The sequence below is a fragment of the Oenanthe melanoleuca genome, chromosome 12, assembly GCF_029582105.1.
Source record: "Oenanthe melanoleuca isolate GR-GAL-2019-014 chromosome 12, OMel1.0, whole genome shotgun sequence".
NCBI classification, from domain to species: domain Eukaryota; kingdom Metazoa; phylum Chordata; class Aves; order Passeriformes; family Muscicapidae; genus Oenanthe; species Oenanthe melanoleuca.
The window spans coordinates 14739791-14761583 of NC_079346.1; the positions used below are offsets into that span (position 1 = coordinate 14739791).

The window sequence follows — 21793 nt, forward strand, 5'->3', positions numbered from 1 at the left end:
CTGGAGATGGACAGCCTGTCACCTTCCATTGCCCTGAACAGCCCCAGCTCCTCCTTCCTGACCCAGCCTCAGAGCAGGGCAGTGTGTGCAGCACCTCACCCTGCTGCACACACAGTCACAACATTTCTGGCATGAAAGCCAGTCCTGAGAAGGAAATGCTTTAACTGCAGCCAGGGAATGCCTCAGTACCAAGAAGATAGGTGGTCTAACCCAACTCCTGCCATTAGCATAAGACTAAGCTGCTAATTAGCAGAGAAGCAGATGTGTATTTACTACAACACCCATTAGCACTTGGCACAGAACTCCTGAGAGCTTCTCCAGCTCCCTCACTGCGGTGGGAGCTGGGCTCCAAATGCTCTGAAAATCCAGGTCCAAACTGGTAAACTTTGGGAATCAGGGCTGGATTGGATGTGAGAGGGGAGAACTGTCCCTGTGCTGCCCCAGGCTGACAGCACAACTCTGCTGGCGTGAGAAAAAAGGAGAAGCAGCACTTCACTTCAGCCCTTTCTTATTTTTTTTTTTTTTTTTTTTCAAAGAAAGATTAGCAAGCAGCAAAGGAAAACTCTCCAGCAAACCGCCTTAAGTGGAATGCTCGTGTGAAATCACACCAACAGACGTCATCCTTTTCACATCCTCTCAAAAGTGCTTCCCCCAGGAAACTAAATCAATAATCTTAAGCAATAGCAACTGCACACACAAAGCAGACTGCCTTAAATATAACATGAAAAAGCACTGTTCATGTTGTTTTTAGGATTATGTGTTTTAATTACACCCCTTCACCCTCCTTCTTGCTTTATAATTGAATTTTCTTTTATCTTTAGAAGGCTAACTTTATTCATAAGAGGCTGTGGATGGCAGAGTTCAATCCTTTCACTGTAGAGTCCCGAGGTCTCCCACTGCTTTCCAACATTTTATTCACATTTTGTTTTAAAAGGGTTCCAGCTCAGATTAGCAAATGGGTCTTTAATGGAAATGTATGCATATCTAAAGGAAGTGCACTATAAGGATAACATACAAAAATTTCCCTTTTTATCTGAAGGTAACCCAGAAATATCCATGTCACAGGTTCCATCACAAATCTCTCAGAAGTCTGCTCAACCAGCAGATATTACAGCACACACAGTTCCATGTGAAATTACAGATCTGGGTACCATAACATATTTTTCACTCTACCTGTGAGATCCAACAAATCTCAAAAAGACAAGCTGGCTCCAAGACACTGCCATGGTGTCAGCAGCACAAGCTCCTGGCTGCCTGATGCCCTGACACAGCTCCTTGGTGTGAAAAGGAAATCCCTCTCCAGCCACCACCACTGACCGAGCAGAACCCAGCCACGATTTCAGTTCCACTGCCACCACATCTCTTAACATCATGTCCAAGCAGAAAGAACAGAGGCTAAAAGCACAGAAATATGGTTCCTTCTCACCTTACAGCCTGGATTAGTTCACACACTTTAGGTGTTAAAGCAGTACCTGAGCCTTTCAAGTGAGGTGAGTGAAGTTTCATACCAGGCTGAGAAAACATCTCAGTATAACAAGGCTTTAAATGTGGCACTTTAACTCTAGAAAACAGAAAAACATACACACTAGGCTGGCTACAATGCCAGTATAGGTCTTCCTGGATTGATTAATTCCAAGAGACTCCAGGCATCAACAAAAATAATCATCACAAGGCCCTGCATATGATCTTGGAACATCTTCAACCAAACATGATCTTCAAACTCTCTGACAGGGAGCTGAACAGACTCTCCTGTTTTCACTGGAGCTCCTGAGCTGTGCCTGCCCTCTCCCCTGAAATGCTGTTTTAACTTGCTACAGCTCCCTTTGAGTCATCTACCACTGCTTGTACATACAAACTGTGATGGCAAAATACAGATTTCCCCTGAATCTTTTACCCTTACAGAATTACTGTATCACAAGCTGTGCTAAATCATGGAATTCTCTCTCTCTAGGCAATGCAACAAAAATATGGCCTTGCCTTTTCTTATTCCTCATTAACTAGTGTGCTCTCTTCTCATTCCTCCTTTGAAAAGTACTGAAAGCTTAAAGAGAGGAAGGGAAAAAAAAGAATAAGAAAAGAAAGACAACAGCTTTCAACAACACATTTCAAATCACAAGAACATTAACTGGCCTAAAGGGCAAAGAAGAGTTAAAGCACAGGGTTTTAGTAAGGAGCTCACAGTAAGGGATGATGCTCTTATTACCCCAACATCAGGAATCGTAAAACTACAAGAAAATCTGTTCTCATTTCAAGATTTTTTTCTTCATGTCTGTTCATACAGAGAGAAAAACAAGACTTGAGCCTAAGGGCTCAAAAGACAGAGTGCAACTGAAAAAGATTTCTCTATTTTTAGGAATACAATTTCAAAGCATGATCCAACACTGGAATATTTACACAGTCATAAAAAAAAAAAGTTTTCAAATTCATACTTTCCCCCCCCCCCCCCCACTGAATTGTTTTGGCAGCCCTTTCCCTGTAAAATTCAGTATATATTTTTTCAGACATCTCTGTGCTGTCACATGTAACCTTGTTTCATTAACACATACAAAAGAGAGATAATACTCTTCTATACAAGTTCCACTTCAACTTTTGAATTGTTAGTTGTGATCATTAAATCAGAATTTTAATTCTGTAGCGGGATGTAATAAAAACAGTGCCTCAGAAAAACCAAAGGATACCTTTGTCCTGAAAACACTACCTTAAAAAGTTATTTTATGAAGTCTCCTGCATCTTCTTCCCCCATGTCAATATTCTGCATCTAAGGGCAGCCCATGGAAGTTCTTTAGAGCTAAACCCACCAGAAATACCTGCATGTATTATAATCACATGCTTCTGCTGTGACATTCAATTTTAAATATACTCTTGATTAAATGGAAAAGAAAACCGTTCATCTGGTTGTGTTTAAAAAACACATCTCTGCTGACAGCCCAAGTCTGTTTTGATTTGCTCCCTATAGAAATGGAGCTGCTAGAACACATTAAGTGGCAAGTGCAGCCCTGGATGTAAATTACACCATCTCCACTTAAGTGCTGCCCTCAGCAGCAGCGGAAATTGCACAGCCCAGCACTGCCACAACCACTCCAGGAGCAACAGGGATGGGGAAAAAATGAATTATCAGATCTCTATGCAAAGCAAGAACATCAACTGAGTCAAGAACTGGCCTAGAAAAACACTCCCTAAAAGCTTTCCAAAGCTGAGGTCAACATCTCTGCACCATCTTAACTTGAATTCTCACTAAGGTGCTTTGTTAGCCTTTATGGTTACAAAAAGGGTCTTCCAAACACGAAAGATTAAAAGCTCCTTCTCTGATATGAGGGCTGGGCACACCCAGGAAAAGTGAATGGCCACCAAACAAACAGAAAACTGCTGAGGTACAGAGGAATGAATGGATTTTTCTAAAGGGTGACAGAAAAACACTCATTAGAAGCAAAATGATATCACTTTTCTTAGTTCAACAATCTCCAACATACTTATTGCCTTATCCCAAAGAAAATCATGTGGAATATCAATCCTTTGGACTGTGGCATATTCCCATACAACAGGGATTAAATGTAAAATCCATTTTCTCCTGTGCCCATCCACAAGGACCGTGGAGCCACCACAAGGAGAATGATTTGATCTTGTTCCTCCAGATCAGGGATGTTCATCTTGTCCTTTCCCAAACTGAAGCACCCACTGATCTATTCACACCACAGCATGTAGGCTTGGTGTCTGGGAATATATCTGAATTACCAGCATTTCAAAAGCTTCACAACCTGGGAACTTCAGAATAATATTTTTTAAATGTTGAAAATATCAGTGGTAAATTCCACACCATATGCTGCACAACAGATCTAGTCTAAGATCACTAAATGGCAAAACTTCATTCAATGAAGGTAATTCATCAACTAATTTGTCAAGAAGTAAGGGTTTTAGAAGGCAGATGATATAATCTGGGCATTGAGGCCAAACCCAAGTGATCACCTCAGGTTAGAGGGTGCTCATTCAATGAGACTTCAAATATTGTGGAGTTTCTTCTAGAACACCTCACATGTAAAAGGCTGATTATGAAGACATGAAATAATGACAGAAAGAAAAGCAGTTGTGCACAATACAAGGAGCACTAATGACTGTACCATGTCCTGCTTTTCAAGGGAAGCACACAAATATGAAATGAGTGTGAAGTTTTAAGACAATACAGAACCATTCAAGAGGTAGAAAAAATGCTGTTTGCTAAGAACTGCAGAAGGATAATAGCAGATGAAATTAAAGGCAAGATAACAAGATATAAAAAAAGAAATAACCTCACCTATACAATGCTATCTAAATTAGCTACTGCAACTTGGAATTTTGAAACAACTAATTTTCTTGGAACATCAATTTCACACTCGTTAGGAGCCCCAAGGAATGGAGAAGAAAACAACAAACACTGTACTACAATTCTAGAAATCCAGAGCCCCTTGAGACAGCCTGTAGTGCTGGTGTCAAACAGCCATGGAAATACTAGAAGAGGCACAGAAAAAAGGTAAGAAAGAGCACTGGAGGCTTGAAATACTTCTATATTAATAGGGATGTATGTATAATTCAATTTTATGGCAAAGATACACACAACCAGAAAGAGCACCCCTGTCCAGCACTGCACAGATCAGCTTCAGCATCTTCTGACACCACAGGTTTCCTTCTTGAGCTGAACAGTGCAACTATGGGAGAGCACAAGAGCTGTGCAAAACCAAAACCAGTACTAAAAAGAAGTATAAGGAAAGGATATTCCCTATTTCTCATCTCACAAGAGCCAGAAAACACAGACTGAGCACTTTTCACGTGGCACACACAAACTGCAGAGCCACAAGCACAGGCTGTGGATTCAGGAGGGATGAGAGAACAGCTCCAATCCTCACTGCCAGGGTAGAGTGCTGTGCTTTACCTCACTGCCTCTCACCCTCATTCCAAGAGATTCCTGAGGTCAGACACAGGACTAGGTGCCTGACCTGACATATTATGGCAATTTTTATGCTCACCCCAATCTCAGCTAGACTTGAAGCCACTCTTCCTCCAGCAAGGCAGAGAAACTTCTCAGCTCACCCAAGAGCCACTGCAGTGGTATTTTTGTTTCAAATCTCACTGCTAAGGCAGAATCTCAGAAGGGTTAATTTTATACTCTGAAGTGGATTTTGCCATGCTGTTTGTCAGATGCATTAAGGTAAGGCAGATAATGAAGAAATCATACACCATTAGTCTCTGAAACCCAAAAAACTGCTTCATTCAGAGACTCATCCAGCCTGACCACTGTAACCACTGTGACCCAGCTTTCTAGAACCAAACCTCTTCACAAGCATCAATGCTGCTATTTTTCCTATAAAGATGCCTCCAGTAATTGATAGAAAGTTATTTTTTCTGCAATATTATCTACAATCACATTTGCATGTAAGAATGATCAAGACTGACAAAGTGTATTTTGATGTCATTATCTACATCACAGCACAAGAAGAAGGCATTTATATGAATTGCTTTAAATAAAAGCATACTAAACTATGCAATACTGCAATTTCTCAATAACCTAAAAATAGCTCCCAATAAATGCAACCACTGTTTGGAAACAAAATATAAATGCAAAAGATTAAACCTGACTATCCAAACAAAAACTTAGATTTAATATAAAAAGATCATTTCAGCACTTCTTACTGGATAATCATAAGAACTATAATTTTTGTCAAGTTGCTTTTCGATGGAAATTGAACTTCAATTAGAAATAAAAACTGCACTTTCATTTTAATTGGATAATGAGCATTCTTACCTTAAAAGCATATACAGAGAAGGCAGAAACAAAGTAAACAATATTCTGGTATTCATTAAGTAAGAACATAGAGTTAAACCAAGAAACATTAACTTCAGTTTAAAATTCTGTGGCTTTTATTGACACCTTGCCCTTCCAGCTGTTACTCTGCTGTCATTTTTTTTTTTTTAATACGAAAACCAGAAGAAGAAACAACCTTTCCTGATTCTTCAGTTTCCAATCATTATTTCTTTCTTACATAAGATGAACCAGTAAAAAAACCAAAACCAGACAAAGCAGCTGTTGGACACACTCCCTCTACACTTGCAGTGAGGCTAGAATTATCTAGAACTGGCTTATTATCAAAACAAACTGGACTCATGTGCTTCAACAAACCACTTCCCTAAATACACTGGTTTTCATTAAGGGGAGCAACAAAATACATGTTTAAATTTGCTGAGGAATAAGTTCAAAATGTAAGATTTGGCCACAAAAAAAAAAAAAGAGGAATTCAAAATTAAGCTACTTCTCCCTCCTCCAAAATCTACTTCAAAAGTTTAACAAATAACTTGCAATATAAAATAATCACATGAAAAAGAAAACTTCTGCTTTTGGCCACTGGACTAAAAAGCCTCATAGCTAAATTGATTGGGTTTTGTTTTGCAAAAAGAGGAAAAAAACTTCCCTGGAAGAGAGGAAGATTTCCCTATGCCCCTGCCCATGGTCACATTCATTTAAAAGGAGTTGATTAGCTGGGTTCAATTGGCCAATTAGTGCTGTGTCTGTAACACTTGTGACTGAACCTGTGCTTGCATTATTTCTTAGGGCCATTAGTTTAACCCTCATGGTAACACTTTAAAGAGCAATGAGCAGAGTTAATCCTGGAAGGAATCACTGCCTCCTTCAATAATTTCTTTTTTTTTTTTTTTTTTTTTTTTTTTCTGTGAGATTTGCTGGCCCAACAGCAAGGAAAGCATCTCCATGTTGTCCCTGCTTGTTCTGGACATTTCTTTAGGAATCTAATGACAGGCCCTGTAATTTACTTGAAATTTCAAAAATCAAATTGTAAATACTTTCAATTTGAACAATTTAGTGCTTAACACACTAATGGGGGCATGTCTGGAACTTGACATTAGGAAAAAATAAATACTTACATACATATATATATATATATATATATATAGATAAGTGTGTGTGTGTGTGTGAGGGAAAGGCTATGTCTATAATACATACCCCTGTCAGGCTCCACTAGCATTTTTCCATACTGCTGTGAAACACCACAGCTTTTTCAGCACCATGTCCTCACTCAAAGTTATTGGGCACTAAAGCCAGTGTTGGCCTCCTTTCAAAAGATACTTTAACACAAAATATACTCTCAAAAACCCACTGTGGTTTCAGACAAGGCTTTACAGTATAATGGAGTTTCACAGTCCTTACATTTAATTTTTTTTTTAATGATTTCAAGACAAATAACTTCCTTTTTTTAAACCAGAGGCCACAGATCCCCATGCAGAGAGCAAAGCTGGAAACGTGCACATACAGCTCCCAAGGAGGTAGGGAATTCTAAATGGAATTCATCCAGTCAGGCAAAAAGAAGAAAAAAAAAAAACAACAAATAATAAAAAAATTAATTGTACATTTGTATGTATTTTCCCAGGTCAAGAGATCACAAAGAAAAGACAAGAAATGCCAGAGCATCACTTGCTCCAGTGCAGAGGTGAGACACCCACAGGACCCACGGGCCATTTGTAATAAATGTGCACCAGCATCAGAGGGGAAGTGCCTTCACTTCCTGACTTGATCATTTTCTTCTGGAAACAATGACAAATCTGAAGGTCCTATTTATGGCTTTCTGTCACCCACTGCTGGAAGAAATAGTGGCTACAGCCTCTACATACATCAAGACAGAGTTCATCTTCTCCAATCCACTTGATATCTACTTCAGGACCACTGCTGCAGTCCCTCACATCCTTGAAAAGGATTAAGTGACAAACAGCAAAACCTTGCAGGGTTCCCCACCACCACCATTTTTTTCAACCAATGACCCAATTCTGCAAGGCAGAGCACCTCTTGAGATATGCTGAGAGCCCTCAACTCCAATCAGACAAAATGGAAGAGGAGGTGGCTCAGCCCTGCATCATTTACTCTCAGAGAAAAAAATAATCCAAGATGCATCTCTTCTCTGACTGATCAGTACTCTCAGAGAATCTCAAAGCTGGTTTAATAGCTGCATCATTTTTAGATAACATCACATTCACTAATCTCATTCCCAAATCATCTGTTTGAAGAAAGAGATCATTTCTGTAGTGAACAAGAGTGTCTTCAAGTGTAACAGCAAATAAACCAGTGTAAATGAAGTGCCACAGCAATATAAACAATAACCTTGAAAACCAGCAAGTGCTGCTCAGGACTCTGGGGACAATAATCACATTTTAAATGTCCACATAATCTGAACAAATTGCTAAGTTTACCTCTCTAGCTACAACTCACCTGCACTGTAGGTAAAAGCATCTGCAACCTGTCCATGTGCCAAATCCCAATGGGTGGAAAAAACCAAAACAAAATACATATATATGGCTCCCACCAACTTTAAGTGAAGGGAAAACTCTTACTTGTGCATTATTTACCACAAGTAATCCATGCAGCAAAAAAGCTTGTGTCAGTTAAGGCTGCTCTGTCTCATAAAAAAAGATACTTGAAAGAGCAGAAATCCCAGTACTAGAGCAAGGCATTGCAGAAGAGATGGTTGTTCTACTGCAAACCTCATTGAAGCCCTTCTTTCTCCAGGTTTTAACAATATTGTTTACCTGGTTATCCTAGGAAACAAAGCTCATTGGATTGACATGAAATAGCTGCATGTGTGCAGGTTTTTGCCTCACCTCTCATGACTTTTCCCCAAGCCGAGTCAAAAAAACATGACTGAGGGTCTGGGGTTTCTGTGACACTGAGATCCAACAAGTGTTGTACTAGGATGCTTATTTTCACAAGAAAAATAAATCTAAACATCACTGTCTCCATTGAAAAAATCCCAGACAATCCACAAGACATAAAGAAAGGGAAAAAGAGGAGGGGGAGACAGAGGAAGACAGAGACTTTGGGACCTGGGCTTGTCCAGCCTTCTTTATTTGCACAGTTCCCAGTGATGTCTGTGGGTGACAACCCAACACAGCAGAAAACTACCCCAAAGACTTATGGCTTTCCATCTCCAAAGGTTATTAAAACATTCCCCTCCCACTCAGGAACTACCATGCAGCTTTGCATTAGTTAAAATTCACTAATTTCCCAGAGATGTGGAGAGTCCCAACTGATAGGCACATAGCTTGTTCCAGCCTAAGCTCACACCCTCCTTTCTCACAGGGGAATGTTTAAACTATTCAAACATGTAATTCCCCTAAGAGATGCCCTATTAAGAATGCAGAGAAAAATTCACGTTGTAATGCTTTAATTCTACAGACTAGCCTTCACTAGGAACACTTAAAAAGCCACAATCTCACTCATAAATAGGGGCAAAGCAATGATGATAATTGTTGCTACTATTATTATTATTATTATTATTATTATTATTAATTCTATTATTATTACTACTATTATCCTATGACCAGCAACAATCCACAAAGATTGTCAGCAAAGTCTGGGGAAAAGGAAAAATCAACACAAAGTGAACAGAAAACGTGTGTCTTACATCCACCAAATCTAACTTTAAAAAATGTATTTATATTCTGTACCCTGGGAACCAAAACTATTTTAAAATCAAAAGAGCACTAATTAGCATCTCAATGCTTCTTTCACAGGTTTTATCAATAAAAAGAAAACTGCGCACAGTGGAAAGAATTATGGATTAAAGCCAGAAAAATATATAATTACAATAAAATAGCATTGCACTGATGTCATGGCTTTAAACATCATAAGATACTAATATAAAAATAAGATAAAAATTTACTGTCATTTTTTACTTTTCCTGAACTTCGAGAATGTGAATGCTAAATCTCCTTTTCAGGATCTCACACACTGACAGTTTGCCTTCAGCACTATTTCAAATCATTTGAATCAAAACAAAAAACAAAAAAAAAAAAAAAAAAAAAAAATCAACTCCTTCCCCTTAATTCTATCCCTTGACTTTTCAAGTAAGAAAGTAATCCTAAAAGGGAGAAACCCCACACACATCTTAAAAGCTTTAGATAACACCCACTTCAAGTTTAAACACATGACCTAAAACTTGACAGCCACTTCCCAAAAGCAGAAGGAGAGGAGCACAAAGTCAAGTCCACTAGCAGCAGCAAAGCAACACTGATGCTCCAAGAGACCAAAACAAGGATGACACACAAAATCTGCTAATCATCAAGCAAGATGAGTCAGATGAACAACACAAAAGAAAGCTGTTATAGGTCCAGAAAACATTTGTAACTTGCACAGGCTACACTGTTTCAAGTCAATGACCAATACACAAGACACAGAATTACACACTTAACAAGTCAAGAAACCAAATCCCAAGACAAATCTGTAGCATTAAGGCTGCCATGTCATTATAGGAACAATGGATGCAATGCAAGCCCTGTGGTTTCAGGCACTGGAAGCTCTCTCCCCAAAATGCCCCTTGCTAAGCACCTCCAAGTTTAATTTTCCCATGCCCTTAAAGGACACTGTAGTGGATTTAACATGAATCATTTCACTGTCAGCGTGTTCGTGTAATTAAGTTGCCACGTGCCTCAAGTGCATCAGTTGTAGGACAATTACTTAAGTCAAGGCAGCACCAAATGACTCTATTGATGTGTGCATCGCTGCATGATGATCATGCCACGGCCAAACTTTAAAAGTGGGAGCACAGCAATGATGTTAAGGTGAATTCAAAAGACGGTGGATTCAAAAGGCAACCACGACAGAAAGGTTGTGGTCTACAGTTGTCACTGGTCTCCATGAAATGACAAAAAATCCCCTGAAAAATGTTACTAAAACATACTATGGCACACGTCGTTCTTGCAGTGCTCATTAACATCTTCCCCATGCGGCAGTAAAAGGGTTCCCAGAAAATAAAGATCGCACCATGCAAACTCTATCAGTCATTAACATGTCAGTTTACACTTAATCCACCTTTTCCACACAGCAATTGCTCAGGAGATTTGCCAGGTTTAAGAATCAGATAAGATAACTCAATACCGGCAAATTAATAGTAGAGGGGGGAAAAAACCAGCGAAGGAAAGCCCATACAGAGCAGGAGCTACAGACACTGCACTGTGCCCCTGCTCAGGAGGTGTCAGCTCTGACCTGACAGGATCCCGAGCTGTCCCAGGGTAAGTGCCTGGCACAGACACACCAAACAACAGCAAAGCCATTCTCATCCTCCCAGCACTCCCTGCCACCTCCTAACCATGAGTCATTAAAAAGGCAGCGACATCAGTTTCATTCGGTGTCCGTCTTGTCCATAACCATCTCCCCAACATGGGTGCTGGGAAGAACCAGATTTCATTCTCATCCCTCAATCACAGCAACAATTCACAAACCAAACACAAAAGAGGAAGTGGCTGAATTGAAGGCAGGAAGGACAGCAAGCCTTCTACGTAGAGATGATCTTTTAGATAGACAGATACTTTTAAACTTTTTAATTGTAAAGTCCATATCAGTACCACCTACCACACAAGAAACCTAGGCTTTCAGTTAATTGATCTATTTTTACCTCCACATTGATTTACTTCGTCCCAACAGTTGGCTATCTTGAAACAGTAATCACAGACCAGGAATCCATCCTGCTGGATGCTGGAGATGCTACAAGTTACAGCCCCACTCCTGAAGGAGCAGGACTACTTCCCATTAACTACTTTTCCTCTTACAAATCAGATGTTTCTGACCAGTTCACAGGCATCACAACCATAAGCAGGTTATAATAATGATATTTCTGAAGTTACAAGGTGGATTATCATTTTGTCCAGCGTGAGTTTTGCGTGGTGCACCTCATATTCTGCCTCATGGAACTGTTCACTATGGTAACCTCCCGGGCTACTGACAGCAGCCAGCTCCCAAGAAGGAAGGAAGGAACAGCAAAGAAACAGCAAGTTAGGCCTTTTCTTTTGCTGCCAAACCTCTTCCACCAGGTTTCGGCTGTCAGAGCGGGTGAAACTGTCAGACATGAGGGTTACCATGTACAATCTTTTTATAACGGCAACAAGTTTCTCCAAAGTAGATATAATTGTTTCGCTAAAGCACACATGTGACTGTGAAACAGGCATCGCTGGCCTATTTCTCAATAAATAAGGGCCTTGCAGAACTGCAACAGCGAATGTAGTTACCAATTCACAATTAACTGCCCGCGCTGTTTTTCCTTTCATTATTTCCACTGTGTAAGGGGGGGGGGGGGGGGGGGGGGCTGGTAGCAAGTTTGCAAAAGCCACAGACGGAAAACTTGCTCAGTCCTTCCGATGCGGGCATTCCGCCCTCCCGCTCGCAGCCGGCGCTGCCCGGCCGGAGCCCTCCCGCAGCCGCTGCCCGGCGCCGCTCCCTCCCCGGCCCGAAGTTGGCGTCCCGGGGCATCCCCGGCGGCCGCCCGGCCGGTGTCACCGGCGCCCGATCTACGGCTCCAGGTGCGGGAGCGGCGGGCAGCGCAGAGAGACTCCCCGAGAGACAAAGGCTTGCCGCCGCTCGCCGGGGCCGCCGGAGGTGCGGAGCGGCGGCGGCGGGCGCGGCGCGCACACAATGCCCGGCCCCGCGGCAGCGCAGGCCCCGCAGCGCGGGCGGCGGCGCTGCGGGAGAGCCGGCGGCGCCCGCCCCTCTCCCCCCACACCCACCCAGCCAGCCCGAGCGGGAGGCGAGAGCCGCTCGCTGACGGGCCACTTGACGGGGACCGACGCCAGCCGCTGCCCCGGGCGGGACGCGCGCCGCGCCGAGCGGAGCGCGGCCGCGCCCGGCGGGGGTGCGGAGCGGAGCGGCGCGGGGTTTAAAGGTCCCCTTCCACCGCCATTTTGAGGGGGAGGGGGGCGAGCGAGAGGCGCTCGGTGGGCTCGGCCCCCCGCGGGCGCGGGGAGGGACCGGCCGCGCCGGGGCGGCGGCGCGGCGCGCACAAAGTTCCCGCGGGGGCCGGGCGCGTCCCCGGGCGGGCGCGGGGCCGGCCGCGAGGGCAACTTCGGGCGAGCGCGCCGCGGGACGCCGCGGGCCCCCGGCGGGAGCGCGCAGAGTTGCGCGCGGGCAGTTGCGCGGCGGCGCCCGGCCAGCCCCGCGCATCGCTCCTCGGCGCGGCACAAGGCGCGTCCCCCCCGCGCTGCCGCCGCCGCCTCCCCGCCGCGCTCCGCCTGCCTCTTTCCTCCTCCTCCTCCCGCCTCGCCGCCTTTTTCCCGCATCCAAACTTCGTGAGCCCGGAAAAACCCTCCGGGCCCCGCGCCCCGCCCGCAAAACGCCCCCAGCAGCTGCGCCCGGGGCCGCTCCGCCCGCGCGCGGGCAGCACAGCCGCCCGCCTCACCTGCGGGGAGTTTTTCCAGCCCTGCGCCGCTGCCGGGGCTCGGGCTCCCCGGCGCTCCGCTCACTGCCTCATTCCAATATGGCACGGCCCGCCAGAGCGCATGCGCCCGCCGCCCGCCTGCCTGCCTCCCCCCTCCCGCCCCTCCGCCCTCCCCTCCCCTCACGGCTTTTCGGGCGCTCCGCTCCCTCCTGCCGCGGGCGCGCCGAGCCCGCCGCCGCCGCCCCGCCGCCCGCCCGGCCCCGCGGGCCCGGCCCCGACCCCGCCCCGCCGCGCTGCCCCGGGCTGCTGCCCCCGGACACCTGCTCCCGCCGCGCCCGGGCCAGCGCGGGCTCGGCGCCGGTAACGGGACCCGGGCTCTGCCGGGGCGGGGCGGGCGTCCACGCCCTGCCCGGGCGCCGCGGGAAAGGGACACGGCCCGGCGGGCGAGCGGGCGGTCGGTGCCTGCCGCGGGATGCGTGGTCCCGACTTCATCCCCCCCGCCCCGGCGAGGATTTAGCCCCCTTCCCCTCGGAGAGAACCGGCCCCTCCGGCCGGGGCGCGGGGACCGGCGGCGCCCCCCCCGCGGGGCCGCGCAGGCGGCGGGGCCGCGCCAGCGCCGCAGTTGGCGGGGAGCGGGCGGGCGCCACCGGCCGCGCCGTCCCCCCGCCCGGGGCGGAGACCGGCGCCCCGCGCACTCGCCGCCGCTGCCCGCGGCGCAGCGAAGCGAAAGAAAAAGGAAGCGGGTTGTGCAACACCGCGCTCCTGCCCGTGCGGCGGGGACGGAGGGGCGGAAAGGGAGAGCCCCCCGCCCCGATCGGCGCAGCCGGTCCGCACCGAGGCGGCGGCCAGCAGCGAGCGAGCCCGCCGGTCGGCGGGGGACAGCGGGAGCAGAGCGCGAAAAGCCTTTGCGCTCCCGGGAGCGCATCCGCCCGCCGGCGGCGGCGGTCGCAGACGGCGACGGGAGCGCTGCGGCCGCGCTCCGCTCCGCTCGCCGCCGGGAGGGACGCGCTCCCGGGCCGCGGGCTCTCGGCCGGTCGCACCGGGGCTTATCCGTGCGTACGTGCCCTCGCATCGTGCTGGACACCAGTTGCTACCGACCCGTAATGAGTGTTCGAGGCGAAGAGCAGGCGGATCGAGTGAGCTGGATGGTTTGTCTCCGGAGCAAAGAAGTGCCAACAAATAAACAGAGCGGCGGTGCCGGAACGGCGGGCAGGAAGAACGAATGGAACCGTGAACTTGCTCGTTACGCATCCAGCGGGCAGATCGCGCACGCCGCTCTGCGCGCAGCGGAGACGCGCCGGGCTCCGGTTGCTCCTGAGAGATGCGCTGCGATGCCAGGCGGGACGGAGCCGGCCGCGCAGCCCCTCTCGCAGGAGAGATGCTGCTCTCCACGAGGATAAGACACCTCCGTTTCCCACAAGTACAAAAGGGACGGCGTTTCCCGTGGCGCTCGGGAGGGAGCAGAGCGCGCCCGCCACCCGGGACAGAAAGCTCGCAGGACGGCCCCGCGGGGCCGGAGCGCTCCTTGCCGCGGTTCCGTTTCCCGGAGCGCGGCCCGCCCGCTCCCGCTGCCGTTCCCGCCGAGGGGCGGGCGAGGCCCGGGCCCTCCGCTAGAGGGGGGTCTCGCCATGCCGATCCCGGGGCCCCGCCGAGCGCTCCCGGCCCGGCACCGCGCAATTAGCTATCCAAACGAAACCGCTGCCGCACCGCCTAATTGAGTCCCAGCAGACACCGCCTGCAGAACCGAGCGCCGCTGCAGGCAGCCCCGGGCCGGCCTGGCTCCGTGAGTCGCCCGCAGCATCTCCGCGGCCACCGCCAGGCACGGCAGCCACCCCCTCTGCAAAGCACAGCCGCTAAGAAACGGAGGACTTGTTCTGCCGAAGCCCCGAACTACCGTGCAACAGGAAGAAAACCTCAAAAGTCGGGTATCACAAACTTCTCAGGCTGACAAGAGCAAGAAGCGCGCCCTTTCAGACTGCTCGTCGATCCTGGAAATGAGTCCTTGGTACACACAACTGCACAGGGAAAGAAACGTGATCCACCGGTCTGATCCGTGAAACATCTAAACGATCTTCTGTGTCCTATTAATCGTCAGTCACAGAAGGACAGCTGTTTACAGAACCTTCACATGGCCAGTTCCGTGATACAGTAACTTTGTGTCATCCTGGTGATTTGGAGGTTAAAAAGGCACGGAAAGGAAGTGGAATCTTGCTGGACCTTCTGGCATCTTAGCAAACTCCTGAAACACGGGGCTAACACACTGCAAATACACATTTCATCACACGGGGATTAAATCTCCTTATATCCCCTTAGCAGGAATGGCAATTTGTGAGAAACCCAACACCATTTTATTATCCAGTTTGGAGGATGAACTGGGTAACTAAGCTGCCATCAGACAGCCAAGGTGCCTTACTTTTATCTCTAAGGCTTTTCTAGCATCCACTCCTCTGAAACTAGAAACTTTCTAATTTCCAGTGTAAATGTATTCACTACCAATTTGCAGCCATTAGGTCTTTACCATTTTGCCCTTTGAATTAAATAACTTTGCTTGTCTGATATTTACCTAAAATATCCCTATAAATAGCAACTAAATCATCCATTCTCAGTCTTTCTGCTTTGCTTTTAATCTTCTCTCCAAATAGGTTTTCCACTCCTCCAGTGTCCTTTATACCTTCTACCCTGTGTGCTGTGTTCCAAACAAGGTCTTAACAACTGCCTTGTACCACGATATTAATATCTTGCCATCTCCTGAAAATACCTCACTCGATGCATCCCAGAATACATTAGCATTTTTAAGACCACATTACAGTGGCATCATCGTTATCCAACAACCAATAATGTACCTGGATTCCTCCTCTTGTAATCTCACATTTGATGAACCTCTGAGCTCACTCACAGTTATTCTAATTAATCTTTAAGTGCATGACTTCTTGCTATTACATTCCAACCCATTTCTGGTACTCCAGGCAGTAGATCAATTGTGCTAGAGCAGTTTAAGATTTTCTGCCTCAAAAATATGTATATTGTCCTATTTTTAAGATTATTTACCATTCAGCCCATTCAGAGGTTTCCCCTTTTCCAGCAGCTCACTCTGCAACTTGTCCACACTTTTGGCCACATCAGGAAGGTGGCAAATGTTGTCCCTGTAAAGCAGCCTGCTCCTGAGCTCTGTGAAATGTCCTGGCTCCAGGCTACCCACAAATTCCTCAGTGTGTCCCATTTCTTCAACCAAAGCTATCCCTGGCAACACATGGCTCTCCAAGAACCACAGTGGTTCACCTGTTTCCCTACAACCTCTCTGTGTTTTGGCACTTGTTTTTGTTTTGGTGCTGTGGTAGGCCATTTCTTCTACAAAATTAAATTGAAATGCTTCATGCAAAATAAGCCACATGTCTTTTAGGAACCTCCTAATAATTAAAAACTTATTTTCCTTGTTTATGTGAAGTGATTAATGAGAAATTCTAAATTTTCCCTAAATTGATCCAGAAGTCACATGTATTGCTAGCATCCCACCATCTTTTCCTTCAACTGTTCTGTCATATTAGGGAAGACCTGTTTTGAAGCTGAAGTGCTCAAGCTGTGTGAACAGCATTAGATAATCAGAAGTTAGGTTTAAGTGCCAGGCAGTTTCTCTGAGCAGGGCTTTCTGCTCCTTTCAGTGAAACCTTCAGTTTGCCTTTGTTTTGCTACATTAATTAGCACCACACTCCTATAGCTTGCAAGTGCCAAGAAGTCCCTCTGAACTTTTTTGTGCACAGGCAGCAGGCTCAAGCTGTACATCCCTGCACTGAGAACAGGACTGGTGTGCTTGCAGTTCTGTGCTTGTACTCAAATGAAACTCATGGAACAGAGCATTCCCCTTCAGTGAAGTGGGGATAATTAATTTACAGGAACACTGGCTGTGGGAGCAAAACACAGAGAAGAATGCTTTGAGTTACAGAAATATTAATTCAAATGAATTACAGGTTGGTTAAAAGTTACTTATAGGGTAGATTTGGTGAGAAGTGTGAAGAACATATATTGGTGTTACTGGAATTATCATTTGTATCTTACATGGGGAAGCCAAGAGGACTTCTCAAATCCTTTGACCACTTGTGACCTTTATCTGCAACCCAGTGCATTAATGGAGCAAGAGTTGGTGTTTGTGGAGGAAACAGGAGCTGCAGGGCGAAGCAACCTTGCCCAGGATGCCCAAAGTGAGCTGAGATGAATCTGAGTCAGTCTGACTCTCCACAGAGAGCTGGACACAGTGGTTTGAACTCATGAAGTTTTCCATAACTACAGGGGCTTTCTTGGCAAATGCTGTTGATCTTTAGCTGCTGGCTTAGAAATCCATGTCTTCCAAAATGTACAGTATTCTACTGCAGTATTAAAGAACATTTACCAAGGACTCTTTAACCTTCAACACTCTCTACAGCTTGAGCTTCTGGGACAATAACCAGAGATGTGCACTGAAGTATTTCAATTGCCATTTCTGTGGCCAGTGGATCAGACTAACTCTAACCCAGGAGAAAACCTCCTGTGGGTGACTGAGTGACATCCCTGGACTTCTGCTTTGCTCTTCCTGCTTTCAGACTTTGGTTGGCCTGGAAATGATGGCAGTTTTAGTGTTGGTGAAAAGCTCAGCTGGCACAAAGGAAGAGCCACTTGGACTCTCTGCTGTTGCAGACATGTGCTGATGGCACACAAGGTGGTGCAGACCAGACCATCCAGCTCCTTCAGTGGCCTTGTTAAAGATGCTCCTGCTGGCAGCAGGAGAGACAGCTAATATTAACTATATAATAAGCTATATATTAGAGACAGCTAATTTTTAACAAATTTGAAGACTTTGCATGTGTAAGGCACATCATAGAGGTCACAACAGAGAGGGAAAAACTTCTCAGGCTAAAGTCTGGGAGAGATGAGGGGAGAAACTATGAATAATCTTGCAGTTTTCCTAAATTATAGGCAGATGAGCTTGATGCCATCTCCCCAGCTCACTTTGTACCAAATAGGAAATTACTGCTAAATCAGAAGATCTGTGATACCTGATAAAAATACAGGAAGCTCTATTTTTAATTTTTTTTTTAATAAGAAGGACCTTTTCCCAGGTCTCTGTGCATCTCCTGTTGCCTCTGGAAGCTCTGAGATGGCACAAGTGAAACACCCCATCACATAAGAAACAGTGAAACAGTCCCAAAGAGGACTAACAATGACCTAACAAAAAGCCATCACCCAGCTCTGAAGGTAAAGCTGGACTGGGAGCACTTCTCTTACTACTTAAATACATTTATTTTTGTCCTTGGCATCAAAGAGGATGAGAAAGTTCCAGAGGAGAAGAAGGAATTTTCTGTCACCTTCTTCCAGTACAATTTTTGTAGTAGGCACATGTATAACTGTCATAGAGGACTGAAATATTGTTTGTGCTTGTGGCAGGCAGAACACATGAACATTTAGGCACCACTTGCTTTTTCATGTCCCCATGGTTTTACATCTCTGCAGTGTGTCCCTCTGTGCACATTACTGCAACAGAACCAAGGCCCAGTAAATTCAGAATGAAAATGAAGCAGAGGGAAAGGAAGTGTGGTCACACAACTTGGAAACTTGAGTGTAGAAATATTCCATAAAGAGAACTAGAATATTCACCTTTAGAGAAAAACAAAGCCCCTCTGTTTATATGATATTAACTGTGCTCTTATATGGTTCTCCTCTTAACATTCCTGTCCACTTCCCAGATTCTCCTACAATTAAAATTAACCTCTGTACAAGATGGTTTACATCAACACCCACTGCTGAAGTACCCTTGGCTTCAGTCAGGCCATACCCTTCCCACTGTTAATTTTCAAATACTGCCCATGTTGTCAGTATTTTCACAGTGCTTGACTGTGATCTCACCAACTGCTTAGTAAGTATTTGCAGGAAGAAATACAGGGAATTCTTGGGGGGGTGGTTTAAAGTGATATGAATAGAAAAGAGAGGCAGACAACATGCTTTTTAGTAATAAAATTTAGATACCACAAGGAGATTGTGCAAAACCAGTATTATAATTTACCTGAGAACAAAAGCCCAATTTACTGCTTTCAATGGCAGAGCGATTTTTTTCCCCCCCCATATTAAAAATGTTTATGTAGTTTTGGAAAATCCTGATCAGCACAAGTACAAAAAACCATATTAGAAGACCTATTGTAAACAGCAGTAAAGCAGCCCATCTTGTTTCATTATGCAAGCCAAATGAAACACAGAAATTAAGCCAAGAGCGGGAAAACAACTCAGACTTAAAACTGTGTTGGGAATACTCCAAAGACTCATTAACAGATGAAAAAGTATGATTATCTTATTAGGAGTACTACCACCCATACAGAAGCTCTGATCAAAACAATAATTAAACCACCAATAACAATCTCCCTGCATCATTAAATACTTTTGTACAAATAAATTAACTCTGCCAGCCAGAAACATCAAATGGAGATAATTTACCTCAACCAGTTAATAAGTCCAAATACTCAGAAAGCCTCTTGCATTCTTACCTGGGAATGTGCTATCATTCTTCTTCCAAAAAAAGCTTTTAAATAAATGATTTTGACAGCATTCCTATAAATTTTTGTATTTACTCCACCACGGATAAATCAATGAACCATGTGGCTTGAGATAACAACCTGTCCCTTTGCCAGTGGTGAAAACTGATTCTCTTCCAGCTAGCACATGCAGCTGGGCAGGAGTATTTATTTCTGAGCAAAGTAAATGGACACTCAAGTGCAATTGTTGATATGCAGAATCTGGCAACAAATCAATACTGACTTTAAATACCCAATTTATGCCATTACTTTTTAATACCCATGAATCTTGTTAAAATCCCATAGGATGATGTCCTGAAGTGACACAGCCTGCTTAATTTCTTCTGGTTTGTGGGTTTATAGAATTTGAGGCTTTAAGAATCCTGTTATTGGTGAGTGTTGGTTTCTAGCCTTTCTTTTTTACTGCCTTCTTTTGAAATATCTCTGGAGCTTTTATATCTTCAATTTGATTTTTTTCCCCCTGTGTCTGAGAAGAGTGCAGGTCTGAATTTGGCAGGTGTGTATTACTGCCTTGACCTTACAGAGGCAACTGATACCTGGGGTTTTAGGGGCAGACACACTGCCTTTATTTATGCTCCTTTAAGCAATCTAAAGAAGTGTAAATATATTAGACAATTTGCCAGATCGTTCAAAACTGCATTATTGAGCTACATATATAGCAGTGCTCATTATATGTACCATGTTGTAGTATAATTATCAAAAATCCATGATCAGGATGAATAAAATTGCCTAGATTTCCTAGGTCAGACTCTAAATTTGGACAAATATGATACAGAAACCAGGAGCTGAAATTCCTATAAAGCAAAAACTAACCTTTCCAGATGCACTGCCAAGAATGGGTCAGGGCTAAGATTTATCAGCAATGCAGCCCTTGTGGGGAACTTCAGCCCTCCTGCCCATGCTGGACCTGCTTTGGGGAAAGCAGAGTAGTGTAGAATCAGGGATGAGTTACTCTGGAAGTTTTACTAGCAGAAAGCTGAAGAGAGTGTAAAATTACTGGTTTGAAATAGAACACAAGAAGCCTTGTGTTGCCATGAAGGCTTAATATGTATTTTTAGGAGCACCCCACAAGACAAGTTCAGCCTGTTCATGGAAGTGAGAAGACAGGAAACCCCACTGGAAGAGCAGAGCAGAAAGAGAACTTTGTTTTCTTGTGTTCTAGACTCTACACCATCTTTGATTAACTACTCTTTAGCCTTGATTTGTGAATATATTAAGTGGCTGAACAGGTTTACATGTTTATTCATTTCTCCCTTAATTTAAGAGAAGTTGTACAACAAATCTAACTCTACTGCCCTAGGGAAAATCCAGGCTGTGTCCCACAAGAGATGCAGTGATCAGCACACAGAGAACCTGTATTGTACCTGGGTTCCTTAGGTAATTCCACCCAATTTTTGGAGCACTTGTAATGTGCATAATACAGTGAGAGTCAGACCTCTTGCTCACTGGTGTAACACAATTACTGCTGCTCTGTCAGAAAGCAGGCCAGTCCCTGGAAGTGTCACTTCTATTTTGGGGCTTATTTTTTGTTCTTTTGTGTCATCTCTAAGGAACTATCTCTGAGGAGAAGATAGTAAACCAGGAGGACTGGTCTGATCCATTCTAACAAACCCAATATTCCTAAATCATACTCTTTAGTTTCCCAAATTAACTTACCTCACGGTTTCCCCTTTGTGCCTGAAAAGATTTATTGTTTTTATTCAACCTGAAAATCTGCTGGCATTAGATATATTAGGATACCCAGAGGTGGTTCTTTTGTCATCCTATCACTGCAGTGGGAAGATAGCAAAATAAATCAATAAAAACAATGTCTTGGCTGATGCTTGGGGAAACCAATCTGTGGTTGGATATATAGCTCAGGAGCAGACTGCCCTATGCACAGGCAGCACTGGGTACCATGGCTGCCACTCACTGGAGATCTCAAATAAGGATTCTGGGTTTTATTTAGTGTTTTCCCAACATTCAAGTTTCTAATTCTGTGTCCTTTTTAAAATAACAATGTCTTATCTTTTTTTGTTTGTTTCAGATATACACCAGAGTGAGGGTTATCTTGTCACAAGGACA

At 45.1% G+C, this 21793-nt stretch overlaps 1 protein-coding gene across 1 annotated transcript in view; it reads right to left on the reverse strand.

Moving 5' to 3' along the window:
• SFMBT1 (Scm like with four mbt domains 1) overlaps positions 1 to 13286 on the reverse strand; it is a 69764-nt gene extending 56478 nt beyond the window's left edge. The window contains exon 1 of the mRNA XM_056501245.1: positions 13197 to 13286. The gene's annotated coding sequence lies outside the window, so the exon portion shown is untranslated. The remainder of the gene's footprint in view (positions 1 to 13196) is intronic.
• Positions 13287 to 21793: the final 8507 nt, after the last annotated feature.